Source organism: Vicugna pacos, unplaced genomic scaffold (assembly GCF_048564905.1).
Source record: "Vicugna pacos unplaced genomic scaffold, VicPac4 scaffold_19, whole genome shotgun sequence".
Taxonomy (NCBI): Eukaryota; Metazoa; Chordata; class Mammalia; order Artiodactyla; family Camelidae; genus Vicugna; species Vicugna pacos.
The window spans coordinates 12,396,732-12,422,823 of record NW_027328740.1 but is presented as its reverse complement, the minus strand read 5'-3'; the positions used below and the strand labels follow the sequence as shown (position 1 = coordinate 12,422,823).

At 34.4% G+C, this 26,092-nt stretch overlaps 1 pseudogene; it reads right to left on the bottom strand.

Annotated features, from left to right (window-relative positions):
* Positions 1-25,538, bottom strand: part of LOC140693378 (heat shock transcription factor, Y-linked-like) — a 39,998-nt pseudogene extending 14,460 nt beyond the window's left edge.
* Between the last annotated feature and the right edge of the window lie 554 nt (positions 25,539-26,092).

Sequence of the window (26,092 nt, the reverse complement as noted above, 5' to 3'; positions counted from 1 at the left end):
TTCTGTTTTGTATTTATGCATTTTTAGTTTGGTTTGGTTTGGTTTTTAGATTCCACTCATGAGCCATCTCATATGTTATTTTCCTATCTCTTTTTGGCTTACTTCACTTAGACTGATTTTCTCCTGGACCATCCATGTTGCTGAAAATCGCATTGTGTTGTCAGTTTATAAGAATAACTTCTATTCCATTCTATAAATATACCACAACTTCTTTATCCAGTCAACTGTTGATGGACATTTAGGCTGTTTCCTTGTCTTGGCTTTTGTAAATATTGCTGGCTATGAACATTGGGGTGCAGGTGTCTACCTGAGTAGGGTTCCTTCTGGATTTATGCCCAGAAGCGGGAATCTTGGGTTACATGGTGTGACTATTCCTAGGCTTTTGAGGAATCTCCATCCTGTTTTCCACAGTGGCTTCACCAACCTGCATTGCCACCAGCAGTGAAGGACAGTTCCCTTAAATCCACAGCCTCTCCAGCATTTGTCATTTGTGGATTTTTGAATGATGGCCATTCTGACTGGTGTGAGGTGATATCTCATTGCAGTTTTGATTTGCATTTCTCTGATAATCATTGATATTGAGCATTTTCTGATGTGCCTTTTGATCATTTGTATGTCTTCCTTGGAGAATCGCTTGTTTGGGTCTTCTGCCCAGTTTTGGATTGGGTATATTTTTTCTTATTCAGTTGGATTATCTGCTTGTATACTCTGGAGATCAAGCCTTTGACGGTTTCATATGCAAATTTTTTCCCGTTCCGTTGTTTGTCTTTTTGTTTTACTTCCAGTTTCTTTACTGTTCAGAAGCTTGTAAGTTTCATTAAGTCTTATTTGTTTATTCTTGATTTTATTTCTTCTATGAGAAAATTTTCCAGACTTATGTCAGACAACGTTTTGCCTTTATTTTCCTCCTGGAGGTTTATTGTATCTTGTCTTATGTTAAAGTGCTTTATCTATTTTGAGTTTATTATTTTGTATGGTGCTCTAGTTTCATGGGAGTGTTCTAGCTTCATTGAATTACATGCTGCTGTCCAGTTTTCCCAACACAAGTTGCTGAAGAGACTGTCTTTATTCCATTGTAAATTCTTGCCTCCTTTGTCGAAGATTAATTGACCAAACGTTTGTGGGTTCTTTTCTGGGCTCTCTATTCTGTTGCATTGACCTATATGCATGTTTTTCTACCAATACAGTGTTGTCATGTTGACTATAGCTCTATAGTATTATCTAAATCGTTAGCGTAAAGAAATGCCACTGATATTTGAACCTTAATCTTGTAACCTTCTACCTTGTTTAATTCTTTGATCAGCTGTAGTAAATTTTGTCCGGATCTTGCAGGGTTTTCTATATATAGTAAGATATTCTCTGCATATACTGAGCCTTTTACCTCTTCCTTCCAATTTACATCCCTTTTACTTCTTTCTCTTGTTTGATTGCTGTGGCTAGGACTTCCAAGACTATCTTGAGTAGCAGTCGTGATAGTGTGCATCCTTGTCTTGATCCAGATTTTAGTGGGACGGATTTGACTTTCTCACCATTGAGTACTATTTTTGCTGTAGGTTTGTTATCTATAGCTTTCAAGATGCTGAGATATAGTCCCTCTATGCCCACTTTGGTGAGAGATTTTATAATACGTTGGTGTTGAATTTTATCAAATGCTTGTCCTGCACCTTTTGAGATGATCATGTGGTTTTGGTTCTTTCTCTTGTTGATGTGCTGTATTACTTTGATTGATTTGCATATGTTGAACCACCCCTGTGTCACTGGCATCATCCCTACTTGGTCATGGTGTATAATCTTTATTCTGTGTTGTTGGATTCTATTTGCTACTATTTTGGTGAGGATTTTGGCGTCTGGTTTCATCAGTGATATTGGCCTATAATCCTCTTTTTTGGTAGTGTCTTTGCCTGGTTGTGGTATCAGGGTGATTGTGGTTTCATAGAATGACTTTGGGAGTATTCCTTCCTTTTCAATCATCTGGGGATTTTGAGAAGGACTGTTATGAAGTCTTCTTTTATGTTTGGTTGAATTCCTCAGTGAATCCATCCAGTCCTGAACTGCTATTTGTAGGGAGGTTTTATATTGCTATTTTGATTTCATTTCTAGTGTTCTGCTTTTTCCATGGGTTAGTTATATATTGATTCAGTCTTGGTGGACAGTATGTTTCCAGAAACTTGTCCAACTATTCTAGGTTATACTTTTTGGTTCAATATAATTTTCATAATATTCTCATAAGATATTCTGTATTTCTAATTTTTTATGGTATTTTCTATATACTCCTTTCTTGTCTTGGTGATTTGTGCTCCCTGTCTTTTCTTCTTTTTGAGTTTGGCCAGAAGTTTTTTTGGATTTTCTCACTTTTTGGAAAAACCAGCTTTTGAATTGGTTGATATTTTCATATGGTCTTTTTAATCTCTGTTTTATTTATTTCCTCCCCAATATTTTAGGTTTCATTCCTTCCACTGCCTTTTGGGTGTTTTTGTTCTTCTTTTCCTAGTTCATTCTGTTGATGGGTTAAATTGTTTAATTGTGGTTGTTCTTCTTTTTTGAGGAAGGCTTGTATCACTATAAACTCCCCTCTCAGCACTGCTTTTGCTGTGTCCCATAAATTTTGTGGGGTTTTGTTTTCATTTTCTTTTGTCTCAAGGAACTTTATTTTTTCAGCTTTGATTTCTTCATTGACCCATTTATTTTTATATTTATTTTTCTAACTTATGATTTCAGCTTTATTTTCTAATAAGAGTGCTTCCCTTAACCAGGCAATTCCAAAAGGGCTCAGCATTGTTTGTGAAAGGACCATAAGAGAAGGGGTCTGTTTTGCCCTTCCAGCATTAGTGATAGCAGATTTTTTTTTGTTGTTGGTCTTTTTTGGCTTTTGTGTTTGTTTTTTTTTTTACATTTTTATTGATTCAAAATCATTTTACAGTGTTGTGTCAAATTCCAGTGTTCAGTACAATTTTTCAGTCATACATGGACATATACACACTCGTCACATTTTTTTCTCTGTGATTTATCATAACATTTTGTGTATATTTCCCTGTGCTATACAGTGTAATCTTGTTTATCTGTTCTACATTTTTGAAATCCCAGTCTATCACTTCTCACCCTCTACCCCGCCTCCCCTCCCGGTAACCACAAGTCTGTATTCTCTGTCCATGAGTCTATTTCTGTCCTGTATTTATGCTTTGTTTTTGTTTATTTGTTTGTTTTTATTTTTTAGATTCCACATATGAGTGATCTCATATGGTATTTTTCTTTCTCTTTCTGGCTTACTTCACTTAGAATGACATTCTCTAGGAGCATCCATGTTGCTGCAAATGGCATTATGTTGTCTGTTTTTATGGCTGAGTAGTATTCCATTGTATAAATATACCACCTCTTCTTTATCCAGTCACCTGTTGATGGACATTTAGGCTATTCCCATGTTTTGGCTATTGTAAATAGTGCTGCTATGAACATTGGGGTGCAGGTGTCATTCTGAAGTAGATTTCCTTCTGGATACAAGCCCAGGAGTGGGATTCCTGGGTCATATGGTAAGTCTATTCCTAGTCTTTTGAGGAATCTCCACACTGTTTTCCATAGTGGCTGCACCAAACTGCATTCCCACCAGCAGTGTAGGAGGGTTCCCCTTTCTCCACAGCCTCTCCAGCATTTGTCATTTTTGGATTTTTGAATGACGGCCATTCTGACTGGTGTGAGGTGATGCCTCATTGTAGTTTTGATTTGCATTTCTCTGATAATTAGTGATATTGAACATTTTTTCATGTGTTTTTTGATCATTTGTATGTCTTCCTTGGAGAATTGCTTGTTTAGGTCTTCTGCCCATTTATGGATTGGGTTGTTTATTTTTTTCTTATTGAGTCGTATGAGCTGCTTATATATTTAGGAGATCAAGCCTTTGTCGGTTTCACTTGCAAAAATTTTCTCCCATTCCATAGGTTTTCTTCTTGTTTTATTTCTGGTTTCCTTTGCTCTGCAGAAGCTTGTAAGTTTCATTAGGTCCCATTTGTTTATTCTTGCTTTTATTTCTTCTAGGAGAAAATTTTTGAAATGTATGTCAGTTAAGGTTTTGCCTATGTTTTCCTCTTGGAGGTTTATTGTATCTTGTCTTATGTTTAAGTCTTTAATCCATTTTGAGTTGATTTTTGTATATGGTGTAAGGGTGTGTTCTAGCTTCATTGTTTTACATGCTGCTGTCCAGTTTTCCCAACACCATTTACTGAAGAGACTGTCTTTATTCCATTGTATATTCTTGCCTCCTTTGTTGAATATGAGTTGACCAAAAGTTTGTGGGTTCATTTCTGGGTTCTTTATTCTGTTCCATTGGTCTATATGTCGGTTTTGGTACCAATACCATGCTGTCTTGATGACTGTAGCTCTATAGTATTGTCTGAAGTCTGGGAGAGTTATTCCTCCAGCCTCTTTCTTTCTCTTCAGTAGTGCTTTAGCAATTCTAGGTCTTGGATGGTTCCATATAAATTTTATTATGATTTGTTCTAGTTCTGTGAAATATGTCCTGGGTAATTGGATAGGGATTGCATTAAATCTGTAGATTGCCTTGGGCAGTGTGACCATTTTAACAATATTGATTCTTCCAATCCAAGAGCATGGAATATCTTTCCATTTTTTAAATTCTTCTTTAATTTCCTTCATCAATGGTTTATAGTTTTCTGTGTATAATTCTTTCGCCTCCTTGGTTAGATTTATTCCCAGATATTTTATTACTTTGGGTGCTATTTTAAAGGGGATTGTTTCTTTACATTCTATTTCTGTGGATTTATCGTTAGTGTAAAGAAAGGCAACTGATTTTTGAACATTAATTTTGTAACCTGCTACCTTGCTGAATTCTTCGATCAGCTCTAGTAGCTTTTATTGTGGACCTTTTAGGGTTTTCTATATATAGTAACATGTCGTCAGCATATAATGACACTTTTACCTCTTCTTTTCCAATTTGGATCCCTTTTATTTCTTTCTCTTGCCTGATTGCTGTGGCTAGGACTTCCAGGACTATATTGAATAGGAGTGGTGATAGTGGGCATCCTTGTCTTTTCCCAGATTTTAGTGGGAAGCTTTTGAGTTTTTCACCGTTGAGAACTATGCTGGCTATAGGTTTGTCATATATAGCTTTTATTATGTTGAGATATGTTCCCTCTATACCCACTTTGGTGAGAATTTTTCTCATAAATGGGTGTTGAATTTTATCAAATGCTTTTTCTGCATAGGTTGAGATAATCATGTGGTTTTTGTCCTTTCTCTTGTTGATGTGATGTATTACATTGATTGATTTGCATATGTTGAACCAGCCTTGTGTCCCTGGGATGAACCCCACATGGTCATGATGTATAATCTTTTTTATGTGTTGTTGCATTCTATTTTCTAAAATTTTGGTGAGGATTTTGGCGTCTATGTTCATCAGTGATATTGGCCTATAATTCTCTTTTTTTGTAGTGTCTTTGCCTGGTTTCCATTTATTTTTTGATAACATATTTTTTAATCCCCATGTTTTCCATTTGTTCTCCTTTGTTTCTCTGTTGTTGATTTCTAGCTTCATGGCATTGTGTTCAGTAAACATGCTTTAGGTAAATTCTATCTTCTTAAAATTACTGAGGTTTCTTTTGTGCCCAAGTCCATCATGAATCCTGGAAAATATTCCACGTGCACTTGAAAAGAATGTATATACTATTTTGTGGGTGGTGCAATGCTCTAAAAATATCCACCAAGTCTAATAATTCTATTGTATTATTTAACTTCTCTGTTGCGTAATTTATTTTCTGTCTCGATGATCTGTCCAGTGATGTTAATGCAATTTTGAAATCTCCAAATATGAATCCCACTTTAAATCTGTTAGTAATTACTTTATGTACTTATGTTCTCCTGTATTTGGTGCATATGTATTAACGAGTGTGCTATCCTCATATTCTATCACTCCTTAAATCATTATAAAATGTCCTTCTTTATTTTCTTTATGGCCTTTATTTTAAAGACTATCTTGTCTGAAATCATTTCTGCAACACCTGCTTTTTGGCTTTTCAAATTTTATGGAATACCCTTTTCCATCCTTTCACTCTCAATTTTTATGTGTCCTTCTCTCTGAAGTGAGTCTCTTGTATGCAGCATTTGAAGGTTCTTGCTTTATTATCCAGCCTGCCACTCTATGATTTTCGACTGGAGCATTTAGTCCAATAACAATTACATTAGTTGATGATAGGCTTATGTTTAGTGCCAATTTGACCTTATCTTTGCAGTTGATTTGGTATTTCCTCTTTGTTTCTTTCATCTTCCTTTTATGGTTTGGTAATTTTCCTTTATATTATCATTAATTTTCTTTAGTTTAGTGACTCCCTGATAAGTTTTTTTCTACTCGTTACCCTTTTTTAAAAGTCCCTTATACCATTACTATAACTGCTTTTATTAAATGGATAGTAACATGATCTCAAAACCATCCTACCGATAACAAAACATTTTAAAAAGAAAGATAAAAAAAATTCTCTATTTTCCTGTCTCCCTCTCCCACTCTCAATGTTTTGTATGTCTTGTTTTCAAATTTTCTGTTTATTTTATTTGTAATTCATGAGTTATCCCCTTTCTAGCTGTGAGTTTCACATTTCTGTAGCATCCTGCTGCTTTTCTTTTTAAAGAAGGCATTTCAATTATTCTTTTTGCATGGGTCTAGTTTTGCTGAACTTTTGAAGCTTTTTCTTGTCTGTAAAATACTTTATGTCTCCTTCTACCAGAAATGATAGTCTTGCTGGTAAAGTATCCTAGGATATAACATTTTTATCATTCAGGACTTTGAATATATCTTGCCACTGTCTTCTGTCCTGTAGTATTTGTGTAGTGAAATCAGCTGGGAGCCTTATTGGGATTCCGTTGTAACTCACTCTTTGCTATTCTCTAGCTGTCTTTAGGATCATATCTTTATCATTTACTCTGGCCATCTTAATTATATGTCTTGTTATGGGTGTATTTGTCTTCTCCCTGTTTGGGACACCCTGAGCTTCCTGTATTGGATATCTGATTCCTTCTTTAAGTTTCAAAAGTTTTCAGTCATGATTTCAACAAAAACTTTTGCAATCCACCTTGATCTTTCTTCCCCTTCTGGGACTTTTATTATGCTAAGTTTTGCATGCTTTCTATTATCCCATAGGTCCCTTACGCTTTTTCCATTTGTTTCTCATTGTTTCTCTTGTCACCCTACTGATTGGGTGCTTTCTATTGTCCTGTCTTCTAAGTCACAAATTTGTTACTCTGCATTATCTAGTCAGCATTGTGAACCCTTTAGATCATTCCTCATCTCAGTCAACGGGTTTACCTATTCTACTCGGCTCTTCTTTATAGCTTCCATTTCCATTTTTGACATATATTATATTTCTAAACACTATCTCTTTTCTTTCCTTCAGTATTTAGATGTCTCCATTTTTGAAATCTTCATCTAGTAGGATATCGATGTCTATTTCACTGATCGTTCTTTCAGGGGATTTCTCTTGTTCTTTTAATTGGGAATGGTTTCTCTGCTTCTTCATCTTTCTTCTACCTCTCTGGCACTGTGGTTTATGGAGTATCAGTTATCTACTGTGGTCCTAAATGAGAATATCTACCTAATGCCTAGGTAGTAATACAACTTAGAAAATAGAAAAAAGAGAGAGAGACAATAAGAATTTTAAAGAAGGGAGAGATAAAGCTTTGAAGACGTTATATACTGAATAATATTAAAACAAGTTGAAGCAGAGTTTTGAAAAATAATAATAATAAAAATATTTTAAAAAATTTCAAAGGATTGAAATATATAATTGCCTAAGAAATAACAATTAAGAGGGTAATAGAAAATGGAACCAGCAAAAACAGATTAAAACAAGATGGTGGTTGTGTCCTCCTGGAGACTGTGTACTTTTAATGTGAAGTCTTTCTATATTCATCCTGTTTTGGAAGCTCAGCTTGCTGTTTCCAGAGGCCCTCCATTGGAGCCCTCATCTTTGCTGCTCCCAGGGCATGTTGTCAAGCAGATCGCTCCTACACCCAACACTGGGTCAACTTCAGCTCATTTTACTGTGGGCTGGCTTGTCACTGCCCTGCTCGATGCTGCAGTCAGATGTTGCAGACTGACCAGGCTGGATTGTGCATCACGCCCTCTCCCAGCACCATGGTCAGGGGCTGCATTCCAGCTCAAAAGTTGAGGGGCCACCCGCGCCCTCATGTTGCCGATCGCTCTGCTGCTGTGCCAGTATGCACTCTGCCTCAGGTCTGCAAATCAGAAGTGGGCTCAGGGAAGACTGAGGAACAGCCCTGTACCTGGTCTGGGCCAAAATCCACCTCCTTGTTTGTCTTGGCAGACAAGTTCTCTGAGGAACCAGGACAGAATGGTCATATTTGCTTCATGCTGTCGACAAGTCTCAGTCTGGCCCTCGATGCTGTTAAGTCCTTAGGTGTAGATGCAGGTTTGCCCCCACTGCTGCCTGGGTGCAAAGCACCTGAGGCTATGGTGGCTGTGTCTGAGCCCAAGCTCTCTTTACCTAGAAACTTTTGTGCAGTTCAGAGATGGGGATTGCACCCTTCCCCCCACAGGGCACATCTGCCCTGTTGTTTTAGGGAGGGCCCATGTTGTTCTGCCCTGTGCACCCACAGCCATGGCTCAAAACACACTCAATTCCTCTGGGCTGCTGCAGTGCAGCCATCCCCATCACCACCCAGTTCAGGCAGCATGACCCAGCCCTCATCTTCGGGGCTGAATCTTGGGCTGGGTGTCTGTGCCTGTTTAACTTAGTTCTGTCAGTCAACATATACTCTGTAAAGATCCAAGACTTGGAGGCTCCCCCTCCATCCTGCCAAACTCTCAGTTGGAGAGGGGAGACCGAGTGAATGAGTGCCAGTCCATCTTTGCAGCTTCCTCCCCATGGGACCTGTCCCACTCTGTTTTGCCTTTTCTTCTTTCTTTCTTCCTTTTCTCCTACCAGATTTCATGCATCTTTACCTTTTGAAGTGGACAATGTTCTGCCAGATTTCTGCAGGATCTCTGGTTAGCTGAGTGAGTCTGTGGATGTGAGTCTTGGTTCATTTGTGGGAAAGGGTGAGTATCGAGCATCCTTCTACTCCACCACTTTGGCCTCCACCCCCAAAAAGGCTCACTTTATGGTGGAAGATAAACACAGCCTGGAAGTAGATGGAAGAGACATTTCATGGAAATGATAAGAAAGTGCAAATTGCAATGCTCAAGTCATACAAAATACATTTCAAAATAAGGGCCACAGTGAAAGATATATCTGAGATTATATAATGAAAAAGAGATCAATATTAAAATAGGGTTTACACTCATTCAATTATATATGGACCCAACACCATAGATTCTAAGTATATAAAGAAATATTAGTAGACATGAAGGAATTAATTGATTATAAAACAATAATAATAGATGAATTTAACACCTCAATATTCTGATAGCCAGATCATCCAGAAAGAATATCTGTAAGGAAATAGAGGTCTTAATAATATATTAGATCATTTAAACCTAAATGGGTTATTGGACACTGAATCAGAAAAGCAGAACACATAAACTTTTCAAGTGTGCACAGGATGTTATCTAAGGAAATAACCACAAATTATGTCATGAAATGTGCCTCAGGATCTTTAAGCAAGTATAGATTACAGCAAGTATTTTTCCATACACATAAGTATGAAACAATGCATCAACTCTAGAAACAACAAGAAAAGCCCAAACATGCGATTAAACCACATCCTTTAAAAAAATAAAATAAAACAAGGTCAAAGATGAAATCAAAGTGGTAATAATATCATACGTATAGACAAATTACAATGAAAACACAGCTTCATAAAACGTATGGGATGCAGCAAAGACAAATCTATGAGAGAAATTTAGGACAATTAATGCCTTCTACAAGGAACAAGAAAAACCTCACACAAAGGACCAAGCATACCACGCAAAATAACTAGAAATAAGAACAAAACCCAAAGGCATTTGAATGAGAAATCTTTAATTAGTAGGTTTAAAATAAATGAAATAAAAATCAAAAAATAAGTTAAATATCCTAAAATCATGAGCAGTTATTTTCTTAAAAATATTAACAAACTGGTAAGCATTTAGCCCTGCTTATCAAGAAATACACAGAGTGGACCCAAACAAAATAAGAAATGAAAGAGCAGAAATAACATCTGATATTACAGAAATGCAAAAAAGATTATGAAAACACTATGAGCTGTTACGTGACCACAAATTGGGCGACCGAAATCTATTGGATACATTTCTAGACACGTGAAGCCTACCAACACTGAATAAAGAGAAAACAGAAAACTTGAAAAGAGCAATCAGTATAAGCTAAATAAAATGTATAATTTTGAAAACACCCCTTGAACAAAATGCCTGAACGCCTTCACTTAAACCTCTTTCCCCGCAACTAGTTTAAAAAATGAATGAGGAAGGACAATTCCCAAAGTTATTCCATTAGGCCACCATTACCCTGATAACAAAACCAAACACATTACCAAAAAAAAAAAAATGAAAATGAAAATCCAATATCCTAGATGAATATACATGAAAATCCTCAAAAGAACATCAACAAATCAATCCAGCAATACATAGAAACGATTATACATGATGATCAGTTGGATTTCTTTCAGAGTCACAAGGATGGTTCAACATACACAAGTCAATCAGCATGACACATATCTAATAAAGGAAAGACAAAATTCACAGGACCAGGTCAATACACACAGAAAAAAGATTTGACAAAATTCAACATACATTCATGACCAGAACTCTCATGAAAGTGTGTATAATGGGAACATCTCTCAGCATAGTAAAGGCCATTTATAACAATTTATACTACTCAGAGGGAAAAGCTGAAAGCCTTCTGGGTAAATTAGGGAAGAAGGCAAGGACTCCAACTCTCACCACTTCTGTTCCATAGTAATACAAGGAAGGAAAAGGAAAAGAAAAAGAAGTAAAAGAAACACAAAATGGAAAGAAAGAAGCAAAATTGTCACCAGTACTAATGGCATAATCATCTACACAGATAGTCCTAAAGGCTCCACACTGACTGTTATGAATAATAAATAATTTCAGTAAGGGAGCAGGGTACAAGTTTAAAGTAAAGAAGTCTCTTGCATTTCTACACATTAATCATGAAATACCCTAAAACTGACATTTAAAGCAATACTATTTAAAATCCCATTCCATGGAATATCTTGGAATAAATGTAACCACCTATGTGAAAGATCTACACACTGAAAATAATAAAACATTGACAAAGTATATAAAAATGATTCAAAGAAATGGAAAGATGTCTTGTGCCCTTGGATTGAAAGTGTTCATATTGTTAACATGGCCGTAATACAGAAAGAAACCTACAGATTTAGTGAAATTAATGTTATGAAGCTGTAGAATTTTCCAAAGAAGCAGAAAAAAATAACTCTAAGTTTTACATGAAACCATTAAAAATAGTCCAATTGATCTTGAGAAAAAACAACAAATCTGGAGATACAACCCTCCCAGATACCTTACTATACTAAAATCCTACTGTAATAAAATCAGCATGACATTGAAACAGAGACATAATCAATAAAAACAGAGAGCCTAGAAACAATTCCACACACATATGAGCAATGAATCTATGATAAAAGAGGCAAAAGTATACAATGGATAAAGACAGTCTCGTCAATGTTTGGTGTTGGGAAAGCTGGACATATACATGTAAAACAGTGAAATGAGAGCATTCCCTGACATCATACACAAAAATAAACTCCAAGTGTATTAAGGACTTAAATGTAAGACCTGATCATATAAAACTGATAGAAGGGAATATAGGTGATACCATATTGGTAAAATATCATAGGAATATTTTCTTATATCAGTCTCCTAATGCAAAAGAAATAAAAGCAAAAATAAGCAAGTGAGACCAAAACAAACTTCAAAACTTCTGCACAGCTAAGGAAACAATGAATGAAATGAAAACACTGCCTGTGTAATTGGAGAACATTTTGGCAAATAATTCAAGTGACCAGGTTTTAATAGATGTAACATGGATTTAGTTTACACAACTCATTGTGAAAAGCAAAAACCCAATCAAAGACAAGAGCAGAGTAACTGAGTTAATATTTTTCCAAAGAAAACTTACAGATGAGTAATGGGTAGGTGATAAAATTGCTCAACTTTACTAATTATTAGGTAATTGCAAATCAAAACCACAATGAGGTATCACTTCACACTGGTAAAACGGCTATTATCAAATAGTCTACAAATGGAAAGTGTTGGAGACGATGTGGAGGTAAGAAATCTCTTGTATACCCTTGGTAGGAATGTAAATTGGTACAGCTTCTATGGAAAACAGTATTCAGATTTCTTTAAAACCTAAAACAGAACTACCATATGAAACAGCAATACCTCTCCTAGGAAAAATCTGGGGAAATAACCCTAAATTGAGAAGAAACAATGTTCACAACAGCACTGTTTTTAACATGAAAGACTGGGAGACAATCCAAGAGTACATAGTAGAGTATGGACTTAAGAAGATATCATGATTCTATGAATATGCAATGGAATATTAGTCAGACATTAAAAAGTACAACACATTGCTATTTCAGCATCCTGAATGGACCTAGTAAATTTTGTGCTTAGTGAAGAAAATTAGACAACGACAAAAGTATCTAATATAATTAATATGTTGAATCTAAAGAATAACAAATATATATTTACATCTATCTATAGGTATCTATTGATAGATGACAGATAAATAGAAGGATAGACACATAGATACAAGGTAGATAGATAGATAGATAGATAGAAAGATAGATAGATAGATAGATTGATTGATAGAGACAGGGTAAAGAGAGAGAGATTAGATAGGCAAGACTGAAACAGACTGAAAGATATGGGAAAAAATTTATGATTACCAAAGTGGAAGGGAAGGACAATTTTATGATACGATATTGAGACATATAAAGTAGTATACATAAACGAGAGAAGCAACAAGGATAATCTGTATAGATCAGGGAATTATACACAATAACTTATAATAATTGAATGTTAAAGGTATTCTAATAATTTATAATGCAATATAATCCACAAAGAGTTTGGAAACTTTATGCTGTACATCTGAAACTACACAATATAATACATTTACTCTACTTCAATTAAAAATAAAACATCTCATGTATAATTTAGTAATTGTTCCACTGATAGAGGCTTCCTTTAATATTGATATATTTTTACTCTTTACCTTTTATGATTACTGTCTCAAATAATTTCTATTACTCTTGTGAACATGTTACCAGATTGGTGTATATATATTTATTGCCCCTGATATCCTATTTTTCTCTCATTAATCCATATATTATAATAGCATTTAAGAACATACCCAAAGAAACAGTTGCAAATTTCTCGTGTCTGCTTAGCATTTTGTTCAATGTTATGCATATTTTTGCCATTTTATTTTTCTCAGAAGAGCTCTTTTCTGTACCCCGTGTAAGGTGTCTCAGTTTTGTATTTTTCATCTCATTCATGTTTTGTTTATCTGGTAAAGTCTTTATTTTCACTTTATATCTAAGTGATAACTGTGCAAGGTAGAGTATACTTGGGTGAGAGATTTCTTATTTCAGTAGTCTGAAAATGCCATTTAATTTAAACTTGGCCTATGTTTCCTGCTTAGAAATCTGCTGAAAGTCTAATGGGGGTTCCTTTGTAGATTATCATAACATTTTTTGGCTACCTTTAAAATTTTCCTCTGTCATTGACTAGCCAACTTGCATATGATGTATCTTGAAGGAGTTCTCTTTGCCTTAAACTTATTGGTGTTTTTTGGCTCACTGACTTGTATATCAGTTCCTTACACAGGTTCAGAAAGTTATCAACTATTACTTCTTTAAATCATCAGCTACCTTCTAACTTTCTTCTCCCTCCAGGATTTCAGTCTAAAGTGCACTTCCTGAAGAAGTCTGTTGGCTAGTGTATAATTTCCTCACTTTTTAATATCTTGTATCCCTGCGCTCCTCCATCATTTCAAGTTTTGTATTGGTGAGTTTGCTAAAGTCTCTTCCACAGAAGCAGTCTGCTCCCAATGCTTTCTGTTGCATTCTTCATCTCAGTTATTAAGTTCATTTGGTCCTCCAATAATATTTGGTTATTTTTTAGTTTCAGTCTCTTTGGTAATATATTCCTTATCAGCATTTGATTTATTCCTAAGCTCACTAAACTGCTATCTGAGTTTTGTTATTTGTATTGAGTTTCTCTATGACACCTATTTGGATTCTCTATTAGTTATATGGCAATATACCATAACTTTGGTTTGTTTTCTGCACGGTTGACATTGTGTGTCTGTGTGCGTGTGCTTATTCGTGTGTGTCTGTGTCTGTTTTGGTGTCTGTGGCTGTGTATCTGTGTGTGTGCGTGAACTATAATGTTACAGTGATTGGTCATGATCTTGGTAAATTATTGCTCTGATGACACTAAATAACACTTCTGGAGTTGGAGCCCTTGCTTTTCTTTTCTGGTAGTTTGCAATATTGCACAATTTTTGGTTTTACTTACCTAAGCTTCCTCTGATAATATTTCAAAATGTCATTTTCCAGTTGCTACTGTCTGGATAAAGATATGCTTTCATTGTCACTTCTTAGACTTCTCTGGTAGTTAATGCCACTGTTGTCACTGGTATAGTGAACTCTTTCTTTTATCTGATATCCCTTGAGACTCAGTTTACATATTGAGGAAATGTGTAAAGACAGGTGGGTATTTGGAATCAAGCAAGTGCCTTTCCCATGTCCAGTTTTGCAAGGTAACTTGTCTCCACCAATGTGAATGGGGAATTAGGACAGTGTCATGAATGTCTGAGTGTCTGAAGGATGGATTTTCTGTCTCCATTGTGGCTCCCTCCTAGTTACCTGTGACCATGAGTACTGGTGCAGTTGGAGGCCGAAGCTGTGTGACCACTGAGATGCAGTTTCTTCTGGGATCTCTGAGCCTGTGGACTCAGATACCCTAGTAAGTAGGCCTTGGTTACAGGCACCAAAATTGCTCTTCCCTCAGTTGAGCCTCCTTTATGTGTTTTAGCCCACCAAACTTCAGCTTTACACATGCGTTCTGGAGTATTGTTTTGTGATGTAGTCATTTTTGTTGAGATGTGAACTGAAGTTGTAAGGGGAGAGATAAAAATAGTTTAAACTTATGTCACTTTTTTCAAAGAATATACATTTTCATTTAAAAGCTTAAATTCTAATTAGAACATTATAAGAACATTAAAGAAAGTGAACAAATCACCTCCCTTAAGGTCATAGTACTACAAAATATTCTGAGTTTCCTGGGTTATTTTCTTCATTGTTTTTCCCACATACATGCACATTTTACTAAAATATATGCCTATAATCTCTTTAAAATCATTTAAATTATTAAAATATATCTCTGTGCTGTAAATATAACACTGTTGCTTCTCTAATTTATAACTGGTAGCTTGCACATTACTGTCTTCACCATCCTTCTTGCCTGTCCCCAAATGAAAACACTACTTGGTACACTACTCATATATATGTGATTCTGTTCCTGTTTCTTTTTGATTATTTCCCTTATATCTTTAGTTTCCTCATATAAGTGATAACTTAGAGTATTTTTCTCAGTGTGATTTATTTTCATATGTAAAACACTCTCTGAGTCCAGTCACATTTTTCCAAACGAAAGAATTTTATTTTTTGATATGACAATGACTAAGTATTTATTATGTTATCTATATCTCACATCTACTTCAGCCAATCATCTGTTGATGGGCAGTTGAGTTGTGTATTTATCCTGGGCTATTTTAAATGATGATGTTAAGAACATTGGGGGTAATATATCCTTTAAAGTCAATGTTTTCATGTTTTTACAGATTTATGTCAAAAACTGGAATTGCTGTAACATATAATACTACTATTTCTAGTTTTCTGTGCACTGTTTACACTTTTATATTAGTGGATGAATCAATTAATGTTTCCACCAACATGCACCTGGGTTCCCTTTTATCAACATTCTTATTAATGTTTGTCATTTGAAGACTTTTTTAATAGCCATTTTGTTTGCTGTGAGATTATATTTCATTCTGGTTTTATTTAAGATTTCCTAATGAATAGCAATGTTATGTTTCTTTTTACGTAAATGAAAATCACCCACATGTCTGTTTTTGAAAAGTTTACATGAAGATTCTTAAACTGTTTAAAGTTGGGGCCTGTGTTTTAAAATATTGACTCTAATATGCTACATATATACTATGGATATTAACACCTTGTTGATCTCATTGTCTGAAATTTTTCCATTTATTCTGTGTGTTGTCATATGTCTTGTAGAATGTTTCCTTTGCTCTGCAAATGGTTTCACACTTCACACTTATACAAGAAGTAGAATCCCTGTATCCCGAAGTACATCTAATATTTTCTACATAAATTTAAAACTATTATTGATAATTTTTTTTTTAATTAGGAGACAGATCACCAATAAATATTGCTATGATTTAACTCAAAGTCAGTTCTCCTCATATTTTTGGTCAGAAATTGTACAGTTTCAGGTTTTACATTTAGGAAATTATTCCATTTTTATCTTATTTTGTATCCTATGGAAGGAAGTGCTCATAAATCTTCCTTTTACATGTACTGTCCAGTTTTCCCAGAACTACTTGGTGAAGAGACTGCCTTTTTTCCATTGTATACTCTAGCCTCCTTCATTGTAGACTAATTGACCTTATGTGTGTGGGATTATTTTTGTAATCTTTACTTTGTTCCATTGATCTACGTGTCTCTTTCAGGGATATATTTTGATGTTTTGATTACTGTAGCTTTGTAGTACGTTATAAATTCAGGGAGGATAATACCCACATCTTTGTTCATTTTTCAAAGATAATTCTAGAAAATTTGGGTCTTTCCTATTTTTAAATTTTATTGTTTTTCACCTTGTTTAGAGAAGAAACATATGGATTTTGTGAGAATAGAAATTTATTAAAAGTAAAAACCTAAGAAAAACAGTAAAATTTGGAGGATAAATCATACAATATTAAACAACCTGTGGATTGCTGTAAAAATCAAAGGAAATATATATAAAGAAAAAGGACAACAAAAACAAAGTCCATGGGGTTTAGCAAAAGCAGAATTAATAGGGATACTTATAGCAAAATAACCCCACTTATAAAAATAAGAAACATCTCTCTCTTATAACATAATCTTACAAACAAAAGATGTAGCAAAATAAGAAATAAATTGTTAGTAGAAGGAAAGAAATCTGAAAGGTCAGAACATAAATAATTAAAATGAAGATTAAAAATAGAAACATTCAATCAAACTAAATAATGGCTTTTGAAAGATAAATAAAATAGATAAACGTTAACCAGACACGTGAGAAAAAAAGAGTACAGATTAATATGCTCAGAAATAAATGAGAAGCTACAGTTTATATCAAAGAAATACAAAGCATCATAAGAAGATACAGGAATGAGCAACAGAAAATATGAACAGATTACTACTAACGAAATTGAATAAGCAATTAAACAAATTTCCCATGAAACAAATTTCCAGGCCTAGATAGCTTCACAGGTGAATTCTGCCAAACATTTTGAGAAGAGCTATCACCTATTCTTCTCAAAGAATTCCAAAAATTTGCAGTGGAGAAAAGGCTTCCTACCCCAACTTTCTTTATCACACTACTACTAAAACTGGAACAAATACCTCAAAAAATTACAGGTTAAATACTACTGATAAACATTGATGAAAAACTCATCACTAAATGTTTGCAAAGCAAAAAATACATTAACAGAATTATATATTATCATTAAGTCCATTTTAATCCAGGGCTGCAAAAGTGATTCATTTCCTACAAGTTAATCAATAAGATACACCACAGTAAGAAATTAAAAGTGATTCATTTCCTACAAGTTAATCAATAAGATACACCACAGAAAGAAATTAAAGAATAAAAATTATATAGTCGCATCAATAGTGTCATAAAATATATTGACAATTCATTAACTATTTAAGATTATATTTCTCCTCAAAGTGAACATGAGGAAACATACCTTAACACAGTTAAGGTCATATATGACAAGAACTCAGCTAACATGACACTCACTGATTTAAAGCTGAAAGCATCTCCTGTAAGAGCAGGGAGAAGACAAGAATGAACACTCTTACCGCTTTTATTTAGTATAGTATTGGAAATTCTAGTCATAGCTATCCAAAATAAATGGAAATATATTATAGCTAATTAAGAATAGGGGTAAAAGTATCTGTTTGCACATGACATACTTTAAACAGAAATCCTATAGATGGCACCTCAAAACTACTAGGACTTATCAATGCATTTGGAAAAATTTCAGAATGTAAAATTAACATACAGAAATATTGCATTTCTGCACACTAACAACAAGCTAACAGATAGAGAAAGTGAAGGAATAGTCTCATTTACAGTAGCATTAAAAAAAAAACACTAGAAATAAATCTAACCAAGGAGGTAAAAGACCTGTACACAGAAAACTATAAAATATTTATAACAGAAATTGAAGATAAATCAGACAAAAGGATATACTGTGTTCATTGATGAGGAAAAAATTATTGTTTAAATGATGGTACTAGCCAAGAAAATACATTAAATAAATTCATTGCCTATAAAAATACCATGGGCATTTTCAGAATTTGCAATAAATAATACTAAAATTTACATGTAAACACAAAAGAATTGAAATTACTAAAAAAAAGAAATGAAAAGGAAACAAACAATAAACACAAACATATTTGACAAAGAAAAAAGAGGAGGTATCACTTTCCCTGATTTAAAACTATAATACAAAGTTTCAGTAATAAAAATAATATGGTAGTGGCACAGAAAAAAGAAAATAATTGAACACAAAGAATGCCTGAGAATGAAATCAGACAGTTGTGGTCATTTAGCCCATTACAAAAAAATGAATATAGAGTGGGTGAAAGGTAATCAACAGGCATATGAAACCGATCAACATCACTAACCAACAAAAAAATGCAAGCCTAAAACACAAAAAGATTGTATGTCAGTCCTGTCAGAATGAATATTATCAAAAAGATATCAAATACAATTGTTGGTGACGATGTAAGTGAAACAACACTGATGCACTGCTGGAGTGAATGTAAATTTGTGCTGCCACTTGGAAAACAGTATGCAGTTTTATTTAAAAATTAAAAATGAAATATAATCCAACACTTCCATATCTGGATACTTATTCCAAGAAAATAAAAACATAAACTAGAAAAGATAAATTCAAACCTATATTCACTGCAGCATTATTTACAATAGAGAGGATATAGAAGCAAGTTAATTGTTCAACAGTAGATGATGGATAAAGAAAATGTGTGTTTATAGTATATATATCTACCCATCTATATTTTTTATTTTTATATTTTATAGATCGATCTATCTATCTATCTATCTATCTATCTATCTATCTATCTATATATACACAAACAGATAAAAATACAATGGGTTATTACTCAGCTATAAAAAGAATAACTTCTTCATTTGCAAACAATAGTTAGACCAAGAGGGTAATATGCTAAGTGAAAAAAGTCACAAATAGAATGACAAATGATGTATGATTTTACTCATATTATGAATTTAAAAGAAATGAGCATAACACAACACAAAATGAGATATAGGTATACAAAGTAACAGCTTGTTCAGAAGAAGGAGGGTAATTGTGTGAGGAAAAAGAAATATTTGACAATTAAGAGAGAAAATTTTCCACTTGCAAATTAAATGAGTCAGGGGCAAGAAATGTGCTGTATTGGGAATAGTAAATAACTATGAAATATCTTTAAATAGCAACATATAATAACTAGATATATTCTGGAGATCAGGTTGAAATGTACTAAAAATATCAAACAGTACGTTGTGTAAGAGGAACTAACACAGTTTATGGATTAAAGTACATTTCAAAAACAAACACACTTATAGAAAAATATTAGATTTGTAGTTAACAGAGGCAGGTGTTGGGAAAGGACGATTTGTTTACTGCACTTAAAAGTTACAAACCACCAGCCGTAAAATAAATGTGTCCTAGGGATGCCCCATAGTAACATGAAAATTAAAGTTAATACTGCTTTATGTTATATATGAATGTTCTTAAGGGAGTAGACCCTAAGTTTTCTCATCACAACCAAAAGGCAAATTGTATCTCTTTAATATTGTATCTAAATGAGATAATGAATTCTCCATAAAGTTGTTATGATATTTATTTAATGATACTTGTATATCAAATCAGTTTCCTGTGCACCTAAACTTATACAATGTTTTATGCCAATTATATCTCAATAAAAGTGGAAGGAAATATGGAAATTCAATATTCACTTATTCCCAAGTCATTTCTCATGATTGTTTCTGCAGCAAGTAAACTTGAGCCATGATATACTTAACATAGGTAAAGATATTAATAGAGTGATTCTAATAAATAATACATAAAGATACTAATAAAATTAGTGCTTTACCATGCCTTTAACTTTCTTCATGTTAACAGCCCACTGCTTCTGTAGGCATCAAAATTTCACTCTGTGTATTCATCTGAGATTAGGGAATGGATACAAATTTAAAACTGGCTGCTCTTGCTGTGAGTGATAAAGTTCACTGTCTCTGACTGATGGTCTCAACTCCAAAACAGATTCTGTAAGAAATGAACATGTTAGGTTGCTAAAAATCTCAGCATGGTAAAATCTCAGAACTCCTACAATTCTTAACTGTTTTGCAATGGGAATGCAATATTGATAAAGACTTGATTTTGCATAACAATGTGGTGTTTTCTCATGGTTGCATTAGGGGATGTGAGGATAATCCCTGAGATCCACAACATTCTTGCTCAAATGCTGGGCAAAGAAGTGTAAAGGTTCTGCATTATTAGTACTGAGGACTGCTTTCAAAATGATGACTATTCTCACTTTATTACAGGTAGTCCAAGGAAAGAAATGTTTTTGCAATTTCTAGGTGAACGGGAATAAGTCAGTGGTTTAGTCTCTATAAATTTGTCAAGGGGTGATCAAAGCCAAAATAAGTTGTGTCAACAATGAGAATTAGAAGGAAAAAGAAATTAGACATAGGCTTAAATTAAAAAGGAGACACAGTCCTTTGCTGGGCTCTAGGGACTGGAGAATGAATATGCCTCAGTCCAATTCAAGGGTTCAGTGGCTTGGCCCTAGCATCAGCTCGGGGTTCAATGAAAAGTTAACAATTAGTATACTGGGTGAAATATAATCCACCTAACTCTCCCTGATCAGAAGAAAATTTGGTGGCTCAATGAAACTCTTAATTCAGAGAGATACTGCCAGATGTAGAAGAAGAATTCACTGATGACCCAACTAAGACAAACTTAGTTACTGCTTGACAATGCATTTGCATACACACAAACAGTGGTAGACAGATTTATAGTAGTTAGTGGGAAGAGTTCTGTGGGCAGAGCTCAGAGAATAGTATTCAAATCACCAGCGAACTTTTGTACTTTTGCCAATAGTCGAGGTTTCCCATGTAGAAAATTAGAGATGGAGAAACCAACAATATTCTTCTTTAGGATTTCTAATTTTAAAAGTAAACTGAAGCTTTTGACTAATCAGTATAGAACCTTGTTAAGATGATCACGGTAAGACCCACTGTCTGATAAGTGAGCTGGAAATTAGCTGCTGAAGCAACCGATCTAAACCCCAGACTGCTAATTTAAGCAACAAAATAGTCACCATCATAATTCAGCTGACAAGTTTAAAGCTTGATGTTTCTGTTGTAGGAACAACCACTGTTGTTCAGACACAGATCTCCTACTGCAAGTGGGCTCTTTTCTTCTCTTGGTAATGGTCATATTGGTGGGATATGCAAAAGATTACCCTGGCGCATTTGCTCTTTCTCCAGATTATCAAAGACTCCCTTCACAACAGGTGGCATATTTCAGGACTCAATTTTGCCATTCCAGTCTTATCAGCTGACACTGGCTGCATGATTATGAGCAGAAGCCTTAGAAACCCTGACCTTGCCTACAATTTTTCCAGCATTTCAGGGCATTTCACACTCTGTAAATGCTTCACCTTTTATTTTAAAATAATGGGAAATAGTCAAAGTCTTCCATGAATATTTTATATTTCCTAATATCTGCAGAAAATTGTTACTCATGCAGTTGGACAAATTTTTAATTCAACCACCCTCACCTCCTTCTAGTCCACACAATTTAGATTGCAGTTTGGTTACTGTATATGACCACCCCAACCAAGGTGCTATTACCTCTTTGATACTTCCTGTGTGAAGGTTAGAAGGGGCAGAAGTTATGTAGTGTGCATAAACCTACATTAAATATTTGCAATATCACTGTCTCCTCTGGTCCACGCTCTGATTCTAATAAGTAAATTAATAATAAGACAGTATAGTTATTAGTATGGGGAAGAGAATCAGCTATTTTGGGGTGGGTGGGGGATGAAGTGTCAGAAAAAAATCCAGCAAATGAGAATGAAATGCTTTAGGCCTCTGGAGGCGTGAATTAAGTAGAAAATAATACTTTGTCTTCTGTACCTACCTCCAATTACTGTCTTGAGTGGCAAGTCCATGGGTTATGAAAAGAGCTAGTTTGTTGTGAAGAGTAAAGACAATAACGAAATAGTTTGAAAACCATGAGAGTTTTGTTGTTACAGGAAAGTAGATTTTGCTTAAAGTCAACAAGCATTTTTCATTCAATAAATACTAAAATGCATCCTGTGGCATGTGCTGTGCTTACTGTGCTGGTATCCAAGTTAGACAAGGAAAGGGGAATACACAGAATACATCTGGATGAGGTGGTATCTGTGCTGAGACTGGGAAAGTCTAAGTTTGAAAAAGCAGGACACCCAAAATCCAAGGATGAGCTGGAGCAAAATTGGTGAGGTTTCATATAACACAGTTGACCAGAATTTGCCTGGATGAATCTCCAGTTACAGAGAAACATAAAGATATGCCAAGGTAGTCAGATGCCAGATTTATAAAGAAATGACTAAACTAAGTTGAGTTTGTGTGCTTAGAGTTGGAAAGGCATTAAGTGCCACCCTGAGGACGTAAGCTTGTCTTTGGCTGGAACATAAAAGCAACATAAAGTATCGACTAGAAAATATAGTGTAGACTCTTGAGGGCAGGAAATGAAAGCACCAATTGGAATGCTTTGAGAACAGCACAAAGAACACCATAGATAAAATTACTTCTTAAATTCTACCACATGCTGAATGTGCCTTCTGAGACTACATCATGGGACTGTTATGATACTAGGAATGATATAGCAGAGACCATTACCCCTGGGCCGGTTCCTGCCTTTAACTCCTGTTCCAACCTAACCTAACTTAACACTTTGAATACTTTCCAGGATGAACCAGAAACCACTTAGTACTTTTCCGTCTCTTCATGTTTTAGTCTTTCTCCAAATTCTTCCATTTTCTCTTATTCCTTACAAAAAAAATTATTTATATTAACTCCCATATTGTTCTATCAAATGATCATATCAAACAAATATATGTTTTTGTTTAAATGTTAACTTAGTCTCCCATTTAACTCTTAACTCTATTTAAAAAAATAGGTAAATACAGGTACACATCTATGTTTATTGTTCAAATAAGAAAATTGGAGATATTTGTCGACATTTGCCGACATCAGTTTTAATCTTGTTATCCTGCATAATCTGGCAGTCCTCTGGTAGATCAGTTTTGATTAGGATGACTTTCATAAACTGAAGATATCTGATGAGTTGGCCTTGAAAGAGAGATAGCTGATGCATCAGCTATCACTGGCGCTGGAGACCGTGGGTTGATCCCTGGTTGAAGTTTAGAAAAACGACCTTCATTGGCAGATATGTTGAGATATCTATTTGGAAAAATAGAAGTCTCCACCATCTGTCCAAAATAATTCCTCTGCAAGGGAGACAAGTTGCTGTACTGAGAAATACATGTTGTAGTTGTAATGAAGTTCACAACACGGCCATTTGCTTCAATGCTGCTGCTTTGAGAGTGCCCGTGGAGAGTGGTCAACTGATTTAAAATAGCACTTTGATCCACTGTAATATTTTCTGGTTGTCTAACTGACATTTATGATGGAGGAGAAAATTCACCTCTGATCGGGATAGTTGTATCACCAATTATGTGGCTAGTAGAGGGCTTTCTTATTAGTGGCATGTTTAAATTTACAGAAGGTAAAAATGCACTTTCTCCACTACTGTCACCCACAAAAAAAGAATTATTATTATCCAAATTACCCACTGCATTATAGTGCTTCTTGTTGAAATCTTCATCCAATGAAGGTAACAGAGAGGCAGTTTTAATACCACTCTTCTTTTTATTCTCATTAAAAGCTGGGGACAGCCTCGTTTAACATTTGGGTTATGATAGAACTGTAGCTACAACCAAAGTTGAAAGATTTTAGTAATAATTTAAACCAAAATACAACACTATAATAAGCCTAACCTATAAAACCTCAGATTTCACGTTTACCATGCAAAGATAATATCATCAAAATATTAACATTGCTGACGACATTTTGAAGTTCCTTGTTTCGAAAATACACATTTATATAGTATAGTCATCAAATATAAGAAGTTAGCATTTGCAGTAATGGTGAATGCCACTTTTTAAAAGCAGCTTAAATACCTTTATTTAGATTTCTGGTAAGATTCATAGTTGCCATCAAAGTTTCTTATAATCTGAATAGTTTATACAGTGTCCTCATTTTTTTAGAAAAAATAAAGGATTTTAGCCGTAGTAGTTTTATACGATTTTCAAAATCTAGCTTTACATTTATATTACCATAGATTGATGTACAAAATAAAATTTTATATATAAGTTACCAAGTGGTAGCCAAAGTTTCTGAATACCTTGCTTAAAACAGAGACTTCTTTTTCTTCTGCCAGTAAGTCTGGTAGAAATGCAGATCTTTGAAAATTCTGCTGCACTTTCCTAAACCCATAAAGATTAAGCTGTCTAAGTAACCTTTTCATGCTTCAAGTTTCAAATATTCTGAGAGGGCCTATCTTTCCAAAATTTCCTTCTTAAAGACATCTTCATCAATCACTATGGAAGTTCCATTATCATCCCAACAGATGGATTTAAACTGGTCACTCCCTGCCATTTTCCAGAGTATTCTTGGGAATGTCAGAGAACGAAACTCATTATCTTTCTCTGGTTCAGAGACACAATGTGTGTAACATGGCCTTTTAATTAAGGATCCTTCAGAGAATGTGTGAAAAGCATTTTCTTCAATCATAGACCTCAAGTCCAAGTCCCCAGAGAATGTTTGATCACACAATAGAGTTCTACCAGAGTTTCCTGAACCAGTAGGCCCTTCTTTACGAGACACATCTTGATTTTCTGAAGAAACATGTGCCACTTCATATAAATTTTTCTACAGCTACTATTCTAATCTGCATGATTTTGAGCACTGTAGCTTCAAATGCTGCTTTGGCAGGACTGCACAGATAAACTGCTAGGCCATCACAATCATTCTCGATCTGAGTATATGTCACATCACAAAACGACTGGTCTCCTAGCAACCCAAGTGTACCATTTAGCCAGTGTTTAGTTCTCATTTATCCAGTAAAAATGAAACATATAGGATGCTTATTTTTATAGTGTGATCTGCAAATATTATCTGCACAAAATATTTTTAAAGAATTTAATTTTGGGGTCTTTTAAATAAAAACAATCTCCATCCTTTTGTACAGAAATTTATACCGGATTGGTGAACAGAGTATAAATACTGCAGAAAATATATAAAATAATTTTAAAGTTTAGGAATTTAAAGCGAAATTTGTATAAAACCTGTACAGAATAGGTATAACTATTTCATCATCATTTGTAATTAAAGTGATACATAATTTGATTTGGAAATGGAAGTTGGTATTTATCTGTGTACTTTACAATAAGTAGCACTATATTCTAAATATGAGTAGAATAAATATCATTTTATTTGGTATGTTTATAAATAAATTGTTAATATTTATGAAATAAAATTAGACTAAAGTAATCAATCAAATTTAAGAAATCAGAAAGGGGGAATTTTTGTTTTAAATTGTAATTCAGTGCTATAATTGAAACAAATGTAATTTAATATTCTACATTAAAATTGCAAAAGAGACAATCT